At 36.1% G+C, this 17,012-nt stretch overlaps 1 pseudogene; it reads right to left on the reverse strand.

The window, feature by feature from the left end:
- LOC123232992 overlaps positions 1-12,715 on the reverse strand; it is a 42,106-nt pseudogene extending 29,391 nt beyond the window's left edge.
- Between the last annotated feature and the right edge of the window lie 4,297 nt (positions 12,716-17,012).

A 17,012-nucleotide genomic window follows, 5' to 3' on the forward strand; every position in this document is an offset into this window, starting at 1 on the left:
CTTTTGAAGCAATTGGTGATAAGTATGGAAGTTGCTTCTCCTGCTTCTACTACTATAATTATAATTCAGTAGAGAACTGGGAGAAATACTTTATCTGGGGCTGTTGTATGGTTTCCTTTCTGAAAAGATCTCCAGCATCTTTTATTTTCAGCAGGCATTCTTTACAATTTGTAGTGATTTATGGGCAAGATTTCTTTCTGTGTTTATCCCCTTAGCCATTGATTAACAGCAAAAGTCAAAGAGCAAAAATATTTATTTTTTTTTTGGCATCTTTTCAAAACATAAGGTTTAACGCCTTAATACATTTTTAAGTTAAATATAAATGTTTAAACCCAACAGTGTTGGTTTTTAGATTTTATACAGTACTTGGTTTTGGTTTTGTTTTGTTTTGTGTTTGGTGTAAATATGGCATTTACAAGCTGTGGTTCCAGTAGCGGGAGTTAAATATATATTATTAAAGGAGACCTGTAGCAGTCAAAGATTTTATTGATTTAATGGAAAATAAAGGAAATTAATTAAAAAGCATTTTTGTTTTCCTGCTATAATTCTGCATTAAGATCACATGAAAATCATGATTCTAGAGTTTGGAATGCAAAATGAATTGTTTTACCCACAAGTTGGGAATAATAATATTGAAAATAAACACTATAATATAGGTATCAAATTATTACCTCCCCTCTTTATGTTGGATTTCTTTTTTATTAAATTGACAAAACTTTGTTCCCATTGTATTCATAATGTTCTGTTATACATAACATTAAAATATTCATTAAAATCAAAAAAAAATGCTGAAGGTGGGGGAATTCAAAGAAAGTTGGGAAGATTTGTATTATTTGAAAAAGAGTAAAATGAACAGAACTAATATAACAATAGAGGTAATTATTACAACAAATATAATGAAAAGATAGCTAAAAAGAAGACGAACTCCACACATTTGAAAAGTTACTAATATTCCTAAATATTGCCAATGAAACATTTTTCCTACTCCTTCACTAGATAAAGGATAGAATATTGAGTTCTTGGTCAAATGGGATAACTTAATATGGTTAACTCTTTTTCTTCCCTCCATTTAAAAACTTAACTAGGGAGAGAAAAGTTTTAGAAATAAACATAGTGAGAAAAAATTTTCAATATAATCTATTTTTAAAAGCAAAAATATTCCCATAAACCATTCCCCATGTATACATTACCTGCTGCATTTTGTAGAGGTAGCAATCAACAAAATTCTGGGGATTGTTAGGATCAAGGGTGTCTTGACATTTCTTTACATGATCCAAAATAAACTTTTTAATTGCCTCAATATTTGAAGAAAATTTTTTGTGAGTTTCCAGAAAATAGCGGAAAAACCAAGGAAAAGTATTATAGAGCTATAAGAATAGGAGACAGTATCATATGAGTTTTCTATTGTTGAGAAAATATCTTAGTCAGTTTTATAATTGCTTAAAATTATGTTTGTTTATTTGAGAAGGAAAAGGACTTGTCAGACATGGTAGTTTAGGATAATAATAATCTAAAAAGATATCATGCCTTATAGCTAGAAATATTTAAAGAGAAACACTTTCAGTAGTGATCAGGAAAAAGAAAGCAGTTAATGTGACTTAGGGAAATAACACTAGTATTAGTGGTACAGAAATGTGCCAAATACTATCCAATCCTTAGTAGCTTAGTAGCTATTCTCATGAGAGAGAAAAAGTAAGTTTTTTAAAATTACATAATGATGTTAGACACGACATGTTGAAGTACCATGAAGAATAGCTGATATCACAGTTCAGTAACCTGAATTCAAGTGAAAACTTTGACAAATACCAGTAGAATGAACCTTGGTAAATTATTTGTCTCTCAGTGTTCTGAGGAGCCAAGAATGGCCAACAACCTAATCTGATTAAAACAGAATTGGTAGATATTTAACAAAATAAATAAAATATATTGGAACATAATCACCCTTACAGTATGCAACCCATGAGGATATTGATGAATTAGTAGCTCTCTATTTCTATTTACTTTTTGACACTGCTGTTCTAGATTAGGATTATACTTTGTTGAAAAGTTGTTGACCTGCTTTGTTAGATAAACCATGCATGGACAGCCCTTTGAAGTCAACATCATTATGTAACTCTTCTAACAACTATTGAATCATCCGGTATTTTGAATCTGTCTGGCCAGTGCTATTCAAGACACTGAGCACATGGGCAGAGCAGGCAATAAATAACATTCTGGACTTGAAGGGGCTGATAGGACAGTTGGGTTTTGAAAGGACAGTTAACCTAAAAAACAAAGCAAAAAAAAAAAATGGCAGGGCATATTCAAGTAGTAGATTATAAGAATAGTTAGTAATAATCATTACAAAGTAAAAATGCAACGATCCAGGACAATCCAGAGTGACTTATGAGAAAGAATGCTATCCACATCCAGAGAAAGAACTGTGGAAGTAGAAATACAGAAGAAAAATATATGATTGATCACATGGTTCAATGGGGACATGATTGGGGTTGTTGACTTTAAATGATCACTATTGCAAATAGAAATAATATGAAAACATGTTTTTGACACATGTAAAACCCAGTAGAATCACTCATTGGCTCCAGGAGGAGATAGGGAAAGAACATGAATCATGTAACCATGGAAAAAAATCCTAAATAAATAAATTAATTAATTTTAAAAAAAGCATAACAAAATAAAAATAGTAATTGGTAGAGATCCATTCTCATAGTAAGGAACATCTGAGTTGAATTCTTGCCTCCATCCTGTACAGTACTGGATTGGAGATGTAACCTTGGGTATGTCCCTTAACCTCCACAGTGACCCTAGATAAGACATAATTATTGAGTAGTTGCTGATCTAAGTATTTATTTCCCCACTCCCACTCCTCCCCCTCCCAAGTATGCTCTGGCCACAAATGTTCCCTACATTTGTGCCACCTATGTGTGATTGCTATTCACTCTTTCCACTGATGAGAGGTGCTTCTGTAGATGAATGTGTCTCAGGCTAATGCAAAGGATGTTTTATTATTGGATTTATCATCCTGCCGTGTCATTAAATGTTTTGTTTTCAATTAACTGTGTTCTCAGAATAACTAGTATAATCAAAGATGCCATTGGTGACATAAGTTCGGACTTTAAGTAAATGCAAAAGCAGAGAATAAGGACCATAAAATCAGTATAGAATAGTATTTGTATATTTTTGAATGGGTTCCCCCTCTCGTGTGAAAGAAGGGTAGGTACCCCAGGTTTTCGATGAATAATTACATGGTATATAATATTTTATTTAAATAATTTGTTTTATAACCCTTAAATGACTCTATGAATATAAGATTTTTCTTATACCACCACAACAACTACAACAGCTTCTCTGCTGAAAGTCACCTTCACCTCAGATGTGTACAATTTTATGTATAATAGAACTATTATTTCTATAACCCATTAAGAAAAAATTCTTACACAAATACCTCACATAGTAATCTTATGTTTATGTGGAAGTTTTCTGGTTAGAGGCATTGCTGAAGATCCTTTCCTCCTATTATATTGCAAAAATGTAATTACAACCAGATGATGACTTTAGCCTTACCTGAACCATTGGAGAGTTCAGTAGAATCACATTTTCATTTAATATCTGCATTATAGAGAGAAATTCTTCATTGTCATAGTTGAAACGCTGATGAAAGAGTATGGAGCTAAGGACATTAAAAGGGGCATATCCAAGTATGAAGTGTGGATTGAATGGTTGACCTAATAATAATAAAATTCACAAAAGGGAAAGAGTTAGTTTAATAATGTTTTGAATCATCCAGGACTTGAATGGCAAGCAAAAGGTTCTGATTTGGACATGGTATTGAGTTCCCTCAATGATAGTTTAGGACATCCTTGCTAGTCTCTTTCCTATCTCTATAATTTGGACATAAAAATAGTTTACAAAACTTGAGAAGAATAGGGAGAAATCTGATTCAGCTGCCCCAGTTCCTTCCAAAATGGAGGGACACCTTGTCACAAAAAATGGACCATAGTAAAAAGAGTGATTCCCAACCCAGGGAGATTTAGTACTGGTGATGTGCTATTATTTAGAACCCATATATGCAGAAGAAAAAAAAATGAATGATAATTAGCTATTTGTTTTCTTCAGTTCCTTTATAAGGAATTGGGCTTCCTCCTGGATATGCTCTTCAATGCTCCTTTTTCCCATTCCAAATTTCCTCAAAGTCATCAGGGAAAATCGGCGAATTTGTTTCCACTTTTCTCCATGACTGAAAACAATTCCTAGGGAAAAAATGAACCAAACAGGAGATAACAATTCCATTTTGCATAAAGCAGAATTTTGATTCCATAATTTTTTTCTTGCTAGCTTAAATATCATTGTTAATTTGTTTTTCTATTTTTTCCCTTTCTACCACTTTAATTTGAATTTGAAACTTACCATATCCTCTGAAAGTGTTTTCAAATACTGGTATATTTCCCCTGCCACAAAAAATGTCTCCCTGATCAATCAGAGCTTCCTTCAGTGCCTTGTAGCCATGCAGAATCACCACTGGCTGAGTGAGATCCCAAATAGATTGTATACACAGGACCATACTTTTCATACAGCTAGGAAAAGAGATACAAAAAACAACTCAAGGAAAAGCAACTCAACTTTAAAATTGGTGTATCTGGGTTTAAATTTTGTTTACTTAGAAATTCAGGGCAGATGGCTAAATTTGTCTAAGTAGGTGAGCAAAGTGGTTCTCAGTGTAAGTGCTATGCTCTGTTATACAACTGTACTAGAGTTATTTGATGCAAAGATTCCTTTTGAGCTCATTTCTTGGAAATTACTATTATCTTGTATGCCACAGAACTTTCTAGCTAAATTCTTCATTTTCTATTACTTGCTCTGCTTGGGCTTAACTCCAAAAAAAAAATCTTGCCTTGTCAAGGCATGGATAAAATTAAGAAAATAAAAAAAATGTGTATAAAGTATTATCCTATTAATCTCACAAGATCTTATTTGACTATTGTGGGTGTTTTCCTCAGTCTACTCTGATGTCTCATGGTGAAGAGGAGATAACTCTGGGATCTCACAGACTACTGCGTAGAATGCAGAATCTCAGGATCCTGTTATGCAGAAAAGGTTCAGAGTATGGTTCCAGAAACAGATTGACTTGATTTTCATGAATTAAGTCAGTTAAACACAGAGAGGTTCGTCACTGGTAAGTTGGGGATTTGGAAATGAATTCTTGGGCTTTGGGGACCTATAAGAAGAAAAACAAAAAATGAACTTCAGTCATATGTGCCCTACATTTGCTTCACTAATAATGGTGAAGGTAGTAAAGCAAAAGGAGAAAAAGAAGGATAATCATATAGACCACCTATAAATATTAAAGAATGATTGGTCCTCAATATAAGATCTCTGTCCAATACTAGAAGAATTGTGCCATATTAGTAGTAACTTTCTTTTTATAAAAACCCTTTACCTTCCATCTTAGAATCAATACTTTGTATTTGGTTCTAAGGGAAAAGGGTAGTAAAGGCTAGGCAATGGGAGATAATGGGTTTGCCTAGAGTCATATAGCTAGAAAGTGTCTAAGAGTAGATTTGAACTCAGGAATTTCTATGTCCAGACCTGGATCTTTATTCCTTTAGCCACCTACCTGCCCCCTATTGATATTAACTTTCTTAAAGTGAACAAATCAAGAAAATGAAGTGATAAATGAGTGAAAGGATAGGTTAAAGGTTCTCCTTAGGGAGTAAGCAAGAAATTGGCATGTACTGTATCTCCAAAGGCCATAAGAAATATAGTTTAATCATTTAATCACTTGATTATTTTATTATATAATGCTAATGAAAAAGATGAGGAAAAGACGCACTATACAGATAACAGCAGACTATTTTAAAATTCTCTAAATAATGAATAGTTAGAGGAGACCATGAAGAAGCTGAAAGGCTATTGAAACAATGACAACATATTCTTTTATACTTGGAGACTTCAGTGCCATGGTCAGAGTAGGAGGAGATGCTGAAGCAAAAAAGAGTTAAGACTTCTTCATGCCAATATATATATAAATTATTTTTAGAAAATTTTTCAATTGTTACATGATTCATGTTCTTAATCTCCCTTCCCCTCAAGCCTCCCCCCCCCCCCCGCCACACGCATTTGCACTGTTTTTTGCATGTGTCATTGATCAAGACCTATTTCCATATTATTGATAGATGCACTGGGGTGGTCTCTAGAGTCTACAACCTCAATCATGTGCACCTCAACCCATGTGTTCAAGCAGTTGTTTTTCTTCTGTTTCCACTCCTGTAGTTCTTCCTCTGAATGTGGGTAGTGTTCTTTTCCATAAATCCCTCAGAACTGTCTTGGGTCATTGCATTGCTGCTAGTACAGAAGTCCATTACATTCTATTTTACCACAGTGTATCAGTATCTGTGTACAATGTTCTCCTGGTTCTGCTCCTTTCACTCTGCATCAATTCCTAGAGGTCTTTCCAGTTCACACGGAATTCCTCCAGTTCATTATCCCTTTGAGCACAATAGTATTCCATCACCAGCATATACCACAATTTGTTCAGCCATTCCCCAATTGAAGGGCATACCCTCCTTTTCCAGTCTTTTGCCACCACAAAAAGTGCGGCTATAAATATTTTTGTACAAGTCTTCTTGCCTATGATCTCTTTGGGGTACAAATCCAGCAATGGTATGGCTGGATCAAACGGAAGGCAATCTTTTAGTGCTCTTTGGGTATACTTCCAAATTGCCATCCAGAATGGTTGGATCAGTTCGCAACTCCACCAGCAATGCATTAATGTCCCAATTTTGCCACATCCCCTCCAACATTCATTACGCTTTCCTGCTGTCATTTTATCCAATCTGCTTGGTGTAAGGTGATACCTCAGAGTTGTTTTGATCTGCATTTCTCTAATTATAAGAGATTTATAACACTTTCTCATGTACTTATTGATAGTTTTGATTTCTTTATCTGAGAATTGCCTATTCATTTCCCTTGCCCATTTATCAATTGGGGAATGGCTTGATTTTTTTGTACAATTGATTTAGCTCCTTGTATATTTGAGTAATTAGACCTTTCTCAGAGTTTTTTGTTATAAAGATTTTTTCCCAGTTTGTTGTTTCCCTTCTGATTTTGGTTGCATTGTTTTTATTTGTACAAAACCTTTTTAATTTAATGTAATCAAAATTATTTATTTTACATTTTGTAACTTTTTTCTAACTCTTGCTTGGTTTTAAAATATTTCCTTTCCCAGAGATCTGACAAGTATAGTATTCTGTGTTTGCCTAATTTACTTCTTTCTTTATATTCAAGTCATTTACTATTCTGAATTTAGCTTGGTGTAGGGTGTGACATGTTGATCTAAACCTAATCTCTCCCATATTTTTTTCCAATTTTCCCAACAGTTTTTGTCAAATAGTGGATTTTTGTCCCCAAAGTTGGGCTTTTGGGTTTATCATAGACTGTCTTGCTGATGTCATTTACCCCAAGTCTATTGCACTGATCCTCCCTTCTGTCTCTTAGCCAGTACCATATTTTTTTTAAACCCTTAACTTCTGTGTATTGGCTCATAGGTGGAAGAGTGGTAAGGGTGGGCAAGGGTGGGCAAGTGACTTGCCCAAGGTCACACAGCAGGGAAGTGTATGAGGCCAGATTTGAACCTAGGACCTCCCATCTCTAGGCCTGACTCTCAATCCACTGAGCTACCCAGTTGCCCCAGTACCATATTGTTTTGATGACCACTGCTTTGTAGTACAGTTTAAGATCTGGTACTGCTAGACCACCTTCCTTCATTTTTTTTTCATTATTTCCCTTGATATTCTCGATCTTTTGTTCTTCCAAATAAAGTTTGTTATAGTTTTTTCTAATTGAGTAAAAAAGTTTTTTGGTAGTTTGATAGGTATGGCACCAAATAAATAACTTAATTTGGGTAGAATGGTCATTTTTATTATGCTAGCTCGTCCTACCCATGAGCAATCAATGTTTTTTCCAGTTATTTAGATCTAGTTTTAATTGTTTGGAAAGTGTTTTGTAGTTGTGTTCGTATAATTCCTGTGCTTGTTTTGGTAGATAAATTCCTAAGTATTTTATTTTGTTCTAGGATGATTTTAAATGGTATTTCTCTTTCTAACTCTTACAGCTGACGTGTTGGAAGGATATAGAAATGCTGATGATTTATGTGCATTTATTTTGTATCCTGCAAATTTGCTAAAGTTGTTGACTATTTCCACTGGCTTTTTAGTTGATTCTCTAGGATTTTTTTTTAACCCTTGCACTTTGGTGTATTGTCTTATAGGTGGAAGATTGGTAAGGGTGGGCAATGGGGGTCAAGTGACTTGTCCAGGGTCACACAGCTGGGAAGTGGCTGAGGCCAGGTTTGAACCTAGGACCTCCTGTCTCTAGGCCTGACTCTCACTCCACTGAGCTACCCAGCTGCTCCCTCTCTAGGATTTTTTAAGTAGACCATCATATCATCTGCAAAGAGTAATAGCTTGGTCTCCTCATTGCCTATTTTAATACCTTCAATTTCTTTTTCTTCTCTAATTCATGCCAATATATTTTGATGATTTTATTCAAAAAACAATAAAAAAGCACTAGATTTTATAATTACCTAATAGCTACATAAAAATGTTTGCTATGCCTTAATTGATAGGAACTATCTAGCTGTCAAAACTGGAAATATATTAGAATAAGCTAAATGTGTGCAACAAAGCCATGAAATCATCTCAGAATCGGGTCAACATCAACTGAAGTATAATGAGAAATGATGCAGTTTGTAATAAAAAAAAGATTCAAATTTATCAAAGTTGATAAAAGCTAGGCTCTAAAAATGGGAAATTGATAGATACAAAGATATTATCCCTGAATATAGGCATTTCACTTAAGTTTAACTGAATTAAAGCAGATCTACCAAAGTAAACCAAAAGAGTCCAGAAACCAAGTTAGTAAATAAATATGATGTCTTAACTAAATAGAGAAATAGGGAAATAGTAGTATTGCTTTCACTACAAATGTACTTTCACTACATTTTATAACATTTCAAAACTTGAATGCATGTGAGATGAAAAGTAAAAAGAGTAGAACCATGAAAATAAACCTGATGATAACTACTTTAATGTTAATGATAATAATAGTAATACCTAGCATTTATATAGTACTTACTATGTACTATACAGGGTGCTAAGCACTTAAAAATATTATCTCATTTGTTCCTAATAACACTAGGAATGAAGTACTATTTTTTTCCTCATTTTACAGTTGAGGATAATCAGGCAAATGTTTTAAGTGACTTGATCAAGATCATACAATTAACAAATGTCCAAAGACAGATTTTAATTCAAATCTTCCTCTCTCTAGGCTCAGGGTTTGATCCACTGTTCCATTTAGATAGTTGGGACAAAAATTAGGAAGAATAATAACAGCAAAAATCACAAAATACAAAACAAAAAATCATGAAAACCTGATGGACTTCTTTATTTCTTAGGGGAAAAGATACAGAAGAAGACCCTTCCTGCAAATATCAAAAAATCATATGGGTTTGTTGGATTTAAAAATCAGTCTGGCAGTCTACTGAACTATTTCTGGCCTGGAGAAGCTACCCCCAGACCCCAAGATTTCCCAGCACAGTCTTCCTTATCTCCCCCCATCATAAACCTAAAACTGAAGCTATCTTATCTGATGAATATTAACCTTCTTGAGGAATGTTTGTCTATGTTTGCCTGCTTTACAATATTTGCCAAATGCTTCCAGACCCCTGACCCTGAAACACCCCCCCCTCCCCAGATGCTTCCTGACCACCTGTCCCTGACACTACCTTGATAATTATGTATGTACCAACCCCCTTCCCCAAACATTTCTATATAAACTCTTGGCTGAGAATTCCAAGGGGTCGTTCAGGCACTCCTCTCTGCCTAGCGCCCCTACCTATTATTGCTAGTAAAGAATGAGCCTCTTCTTGCATATTGCATTGTCAGTGTGATTCTTCCTCTGGCCATGAACCTGGGTTAGGTATTAAAATTTGCGTACAACAGGTTGAAAATGGCATATATCATCAGATGTAGATATTCTGTTTGTGAGATTTGCTGAGTTACATTTTCTCCCTCCTTTCCTTTTCATTATTTTTTAACAAAGAGATAGCTTTTGTAGGAAAGAGGAACAATATATTTGTAAGTGACAATACTGTAAAAACAAAATAAATCATCAAAGTATAAAAAGATAAAAGAATTCAGACAGAAAACAGATCTCAGGAAGGCTTTGAACAAAATTTAATTAAGGCAAGTTACTCTAAAACCTTTTTAAAAGGATGATTTCTTCATAAAGACAAATACAGCAATTTGTCTTTTCAACACATTGATTATCCATGTCAAAAGATTTATAAATCTAGGAGAGATATGTTCTCCAATGATGTTTGTCACTTTCATAGAACTCCTGGGCTGAATTAAAATGGAAATGATTGTCTATAAATGGTGACATCTTTGAGATGCTCCTATTTGTCAGCAATATTTCTAAATCAAACCTAGAGCCCTAGAAAAGCACCTTTGAATGTCACATTATTATTCAAGAAATCAACCTAATGATTCATAGAGTAAAAATTAAATGAATGATACATACCCATTGTCCAGATAAAGACTTGTAGTTGAAAGTATGATCCACTGATTTATTAGATTGCTAAAAATATCTGGGGGAAGCTCTGCCCATGGACAATGAGAAGGACCCAAAATATAATAGCTCATAAATCAATCAATAAATATTGTGTTACTGTGTACCAATCGATGTGATACATGCTAGGAATTCAAAAGAAAGGCAAATGACAGCCAAGGAACTCACATTTTAATGGGGAGGAGGACAACATGAAAACAAGGATGTAGAACCAAGATGTGATATGGGGAATGGGTTTGCCCTGGACATCCAAAATCCCCAGAGGTATCCCAAGATAAAGAGTACATAAAAAATTCCTTTTTCTTTGTACCCCTGCAGCACAAGCTGAAGGAAAATGACCTTCAGCAGCATAAACCAGATGATGAGAAGGGATTTCTATGAGAGACACTCCCTTTGGCCTCTCTCCTGGCTTTTTAATAAGCAAAAATATGCACCTGCTTGTTTTCTTCTGACAAGAATCTCTTTGTATCTCAGATACCTAATCATCCCCTGAACTGTGTATCTCCTTTGTCTTAGAATATCACCCCATCACCCCATCTCTGGTCACATGGTCCCTGTTGTTGAAAGGGTATAAGAATCCTAAACCCTGTCTCTTCATGGAGATAGTGTCTTTACCTGCACCTGCCTTCCAGGCATTCAACTTGCATTCAGCTTAATCAATTTCTCTATTTTAAAGATAATCACCAGAGCCTGTCATTCTTGAGAGAGCATCCTTCCTTCCTGGCCCAGGTTAATCTCTACATTTCCCACAACAGATGTACATATATACACATGACATACATATCACATATATGCATGTGATATAAATATAATAAATCAGAGAAAATAAATAGATGGCACATGTATTAAAGGAAGGTTTAAGAAAGGCTTCTCAAAGAAGATAAGATTTTAGCTGGGTCTTAAAGGAAGCCAGGAAAGTCATAAAGTTAGAAATTAGGAAAGAGAGTATTCTATATTTGGGGACTAGTCAGAGTAGAATATGTATTATATATCATACATGTACACATATATAAATATAAATATATTTTCTGAGAGACAGAGACACACACAGTCAGTATTGTTTGGTTTACAATTTATAATCTTTAAGAACTGTCTCACTTGATCCTTCAGGCAACACCATCTTGATTTCTGACTCTCCGTCTATTGTTCAAGTCATCATGCCACCACTGTCTTTCATTTTGCCGTGAAAACCTTTATGGAGTCTTTGTTTCTAATACCAAATCATCCTAGAATCAGTCATGTGTTTAAAGCTATCCAACATCTCCAGATAATCTGATAAATACAGATTAATTGATAAGGAAGTAAAGGACACAGGAGATCTTTCTGGTAGCTCATAACTACTTCTGCGTCTCTCTCAATGAGTTTAGGATTTTATTTTTATAATGTATACCAAACCCTATTCACACACAAACACAAAGGACTTCACAGTTGCACAGAAATTATAAATTATGTCATATCAAAGCACAAGTTATAGTTTTAAAAAGAATTTTCTCATGAAGATAATGTTGGATGAGAAAAAAGTCCCAAGGTTAAAAATGAGCCTCCCTTTATCTAAAAGTGGAATTTTGCCTGAGCTTGCCATTCTGTGACCTTGGGACACCTGGAGCAGTTAGAGAGATATACCCACAGCTGTAGCTTTACTCTGCTGAGTGAAAAAAGGCTGTTAACTGATTAAGTGCTGGTTTACTAAGAACTTAAAGTTATCCTAGAAAATTAGATTATAATGCTTTCTAATAAGAAAAGGTGTGGATCATAAAAGGAGTCAAAAGAGGAGTCTCGGTTTTTTATCTATTTGAGACTCTGTTTCTCTTATAGGCCTCCCACAGTTATGATATGACTTTACTGGTAGGCTTTGTAATGGACACTCCACTTGATGGAGTCCAGTCACAAGATTCAGTCCTCTTACCTTACTGAGAGACATGGAGAAGTCCTTTTGATCTATCTGTAGTATATTTCCAATAATGGGGAGAGGAACTGGGCCTGGAGGCAGATTCCTTCCTTTGTAGTCTTTTTTCCATAAAGACAAATAGACTAAGAAAGAAACAAAAACCACAAGAATGGAAGTAGTTAACCCCCAGGGATCCATTGTAGCAATATCTCTGGAAAGCTAAAACAAGTGTCAGTTAAAAAACTCAAGCTCATAATATCTCATTTTTTTTTTTCCTAAAGTGGGAGTGAAGCTAAACAGCCAATAGAGTTTCTAGTCCTAAAAGAAACTAAACACACTTTTCAATAACTCATCTTGGCTTGACCAATGGAATGTAGAAATAGCCAGTTTCAGTGCTCTCACAACCTTTCTTGAACCTGCACTCTGTAATCCCTTGAATGCTACTTAAAAGGGCCAGGAATTAATGGAGTGGAGAATAGGAGAATGTAGAGGACTCATGATAATTTAATTTGTCATACTTTATCCCTATCCTTTGCTTTTACTCTAAATTTTCTCTTTGGCTGAGATTGTTTTTAATGGCTGCAAGCCTGAATTATAGACATTGTCAAATTTAGAGAACAACATGAAAATATAAAATAGAAAAATTTCCCAGGAAGGCAAGAGCAAGAGTCAATAACTCTGGAGAGATTCTTTCTGATGCTTCACAGGAAGTAACTAATTTACCTTTTTGATTATTTTTATTGCTAACCATTATTCTGACCAGAACTGAAGCCACTAAGTAGGTTTGCTAGATTTAAAATATACCCTTCACCAATAGATTGACTCCTTAAATAGTTAATTCCAGTAATAAAGAGGATTACAGTTTAATATCCTTAAAATTTTGTAGGAATTTATTAATTTATTGTGTAATTTCAGACTTTGAGCCTTGACTGTCATATGTGAATTTATTATTGTTGAGAATATCTATGTAGTTATGATTTTACAATTTTTATAGTTCTTTACACAATTTTACCTTTGTTTATAATTTTTTTTCATCATAAGAGATAAGGACTTGTCCCTTTTTGAATTTGTTTTTTAAACCCTTGTACTTCGGTGTATTGTCTCATAGGTGGAAGATTGGTAAGGGTGGGCAATGGGGGTCAAGTGACTTGCCCAGGGTCACACAGCTGGGAAGTGGCTACTTGTCCCTTTTAACAACATGGCACTTTGGGATAGTAATTGCCTAGAAAGCCACTGCATTGTCTGCTTAGGAATAAAGAAAAACACTTTCCATGGAGATAGCAAAAAGGAAGCAGCTAGTGTGACTTAGGGAAGTGACACTAAACAGCTTAATTAATGGTACAGAAATATACAGGAAGCTATCCAATCCTCAGCTTAGTAGCTGTTTATGTATGAGTGAAAAAGTAATATTTAATAATGTATGTAATGATAGCATGTTGAAATAGTGACTCTATAGCTGACCTCAAAACCAGGAAACCTGGGTTCAAGTGATAACCTGTGACACATACCAGCTATGTGAACCTCGGCAAGTTTCCCAATTTTCTAGGTCAGAGGTGTCAAATATGGTCAGCTGCTGAAACAGAATGAACAATAATTCAGAAATAAATAACAAAATAAATTAAAGTGGAATGGAACATAGAAAATATTTATATGTGGTTTTCTAAGTCAATGTGTAACATGTAGGGATCTTTATAAATTATTGGCTTCCAATTTCTATTTGAGTTTGACACCACTATTATGGCTAACTCTTTAAGATTATAATTTGTTGAAAAGTTACTTTTCTGCTTGGGTGGAAGCTATTTCCTCATCTAGGAGCTGCCTATACCAATGAAAGCAGAGATTCTGCAGTTGTTCCTATCCTACTATATCCCAGACATTGTACTTCCAGGTTGGATTCGTAGTGTTGATCACAATTGGAAGGAAACTCACTGGAGCCCCTTCCTGGTGAATCTGGCTTATCTGGAAGAATAGATTTAGTGTCATGTCCAGAAGTATTCTTGTCTTGGCTCTGATCAGATAGGCTCTGATCTAGTCTAACATAATGGTCTTTTTATATATTCTTTGATAAGGACTGTTCTTATGATCCACAGTTAAGTCATGGGCTGTCCTGTGTTGCCAACATCATTGTTCAACCCAAACTATCAAATTATCCAGTATTTTAAATCCCTTTAGCCAGTACTATATAAGCCATTAGACACACGGACCCAGAAGGCAGTAAATAACATTTTGGACTTGAAGTGGCTGATAACAGCTAAGTTTTGTAAGAACAGATGAGCTAGAAAACAAAGCAAAAAAAAAAAAGCAGGGCATATTCTAATTGTAGCTTATAAGAATAGCAAAGGACAATTATAACAAAATAAAAATGGTGCTTAGTAGAGAGCCATTCTCATATTCAGGAACTTCTAGGCAGAATTCCTTCCTCTAGATTGTACTGTAGGATGGGTAGCATTCTTGTACCTCTTTTCCTATTCATCTAAGAAATATAGTTTAATGCAGTGATGACAAACCTTTTAGAAGCTTTTAGGGACCTGTGCTGTGCCTTGCCCCCCCACCCCCTGCAATGCTCCACCCCACTGTGTGGGAAGGGGTTGGGGGCCAGGCTCCCAGCGGGCTGGATGCAGGAACATGGGGAAACTCCCACAGCCTTAAGGACACCTTGTACCCATCCTCCCCAAGAGATGGACAAACTAGGGGGCTGCAGCTGGGCTTCAATATGTCTGGAAGGTGGGGCAAGGCTAGAGGGTATGTGGCTCAGAGACCCAGTGCCCGCCACTCTGTGTTTGGGGGCGGGGCCAACTCCTAGCTGGCTCAAGCCCAGGGAAGCCCCCTTCTGTGGCCACAGGACCTGCCCTTGCATCCATCCTGTCTGCCTATTAGGCTGCAAAGTGGGGACAAGTGAGGGGGGGCAGAGGGAGCACAGTTAGCCTTTGGGGGGCTGCATCACCCACCAGACTAGTGGTTGGCAGGGAAGAAAGGAAGAAAATGGAGATTATTTAGGGGTTGGAAGAGGAGACTCCCCCTCCTGCCCAATTGCAGCCCCGAGTTCCAGACAGAAGAGGGAGAAGGGAGGGACATGGCTTGTTAGAATTGAACTGTTATGTCAATCAGAAAAGGGAGACTATTCCCTTTATATAGACAAGAAACAGGACTCAATCTCTGTTTCCTGGAAGGAGGCTGTGTTATCAAGAAATAAGTAAATAATCTGAGTAGGGTCAAAAGAAATGCAATTTGGGTGTGAGAGAAGGATAAAAGGGATATTGGGGTGATTATAAGGTGATTGGAGGAGTAAAGAAGGTAAAGGAAGTTATATAGGAGATAAAGGAAATGGGGTATGTAGGAGAGGGCAGCGCAAAATAGGTTTATTTTCAGAGGCTTGAGACAGAGGATACGGGGAGGAAACTAGGGCCAGTAAGCAATGGTTGGGTGTGGCTGCAGGGTTTCTCTTGTTAGTTTCTCCAGTCTCTTGAGGGAGGAGTCAAAGGGCCCCTCCCTGCCATTCAAATTGATGGCTGGAGGAAGTCTTAAGGTAGGTACTTCCTGCCAAAATGGATACCCCAGTTCTTTCAAGAAATAAAAGAAAAGTGATTCCTTCCCCTTGATCCCTTGTCTTAATTTTTGACACAATGATTCACCAGAGGGTTTGAATAGGTAACAAGGGGGTTTATTAATACCAGGGTCAGTCAGAAGGGGAGGGGGTTCAGGGTTTTCTAATTGCTGCTAGGGAGAGGGGTGAGGGTGGGGGATGGGTCGCGGAGAGGTTTAGACAGAGAGGAAGATTTGACTGCCTTTTAAGTAAAGTCTTTATCAAACCTAGGGATAACTTATTTGAGGATACTCCAATTATCTAAAGAAACTAAAACCCACTATATTCAATCACCAAACCCTCCCTTCCAACCAGAACCCAAAGGAAAATCAGGGAAGGGGAGGGATGGAGATGGGAGATCAGGGAGAGGTCCAGAGAAATGAGATAGGTTTAAATTTCCTCAAAACAAAATAAGCACAGGTGAAGGCCGAAGCAATTAGGCCAAACCCAAAAGGCAAAAGCCAGAAGGCAAAAGCCCCCTCAGTTGGAACTTCACCTCTATTTATAGCTTTAAGTTCTAACTGACTTTCTGAAGATTCTAAGATGTTTAACTGACTTTATGTGACCGTTAGAAATTACAGAAGCAAAAAGTTTCTGTTAGCCACCTTGCATTACAGCTGTCAAAAAGATCCATTTTTTGATCATAGGAGTCACAAACTCCATTGATTAATGTCATTCTTAGAGAAATGGCTTCATTTTCTTTATTGATTAAAAATCCAAATGCTACATTATGTCAGAAATTTAGATTTGGATGTGATCTTAGATATGATTTAGTCCAAACTTGGACCCAGAGAAGGGAAATAGTTGGTCCCATGTAACACCAACAGTAAGTGGAAACCTGATACTTCAACATGAGTCTTTCACTTCCATATGTGGGGGTTCTTTCTATTATTCTACCTCTAGTCAGCTATC

Source organism: Gracilinanus agilis, chromosome 2 (assembly GCF_016433145.1).
Source record: "Gracilinanus agilis isolate LMUSP501 chromosome 2, AgileGrace, whole genome shotgun sequence".
NCBI classification, from domain to species: Eukaryota; Metazoa; Chordata; class Mammalia; order Didelphimorphia; family Didelphidae; genus Gracilinanus; species Gracilinanus agilis.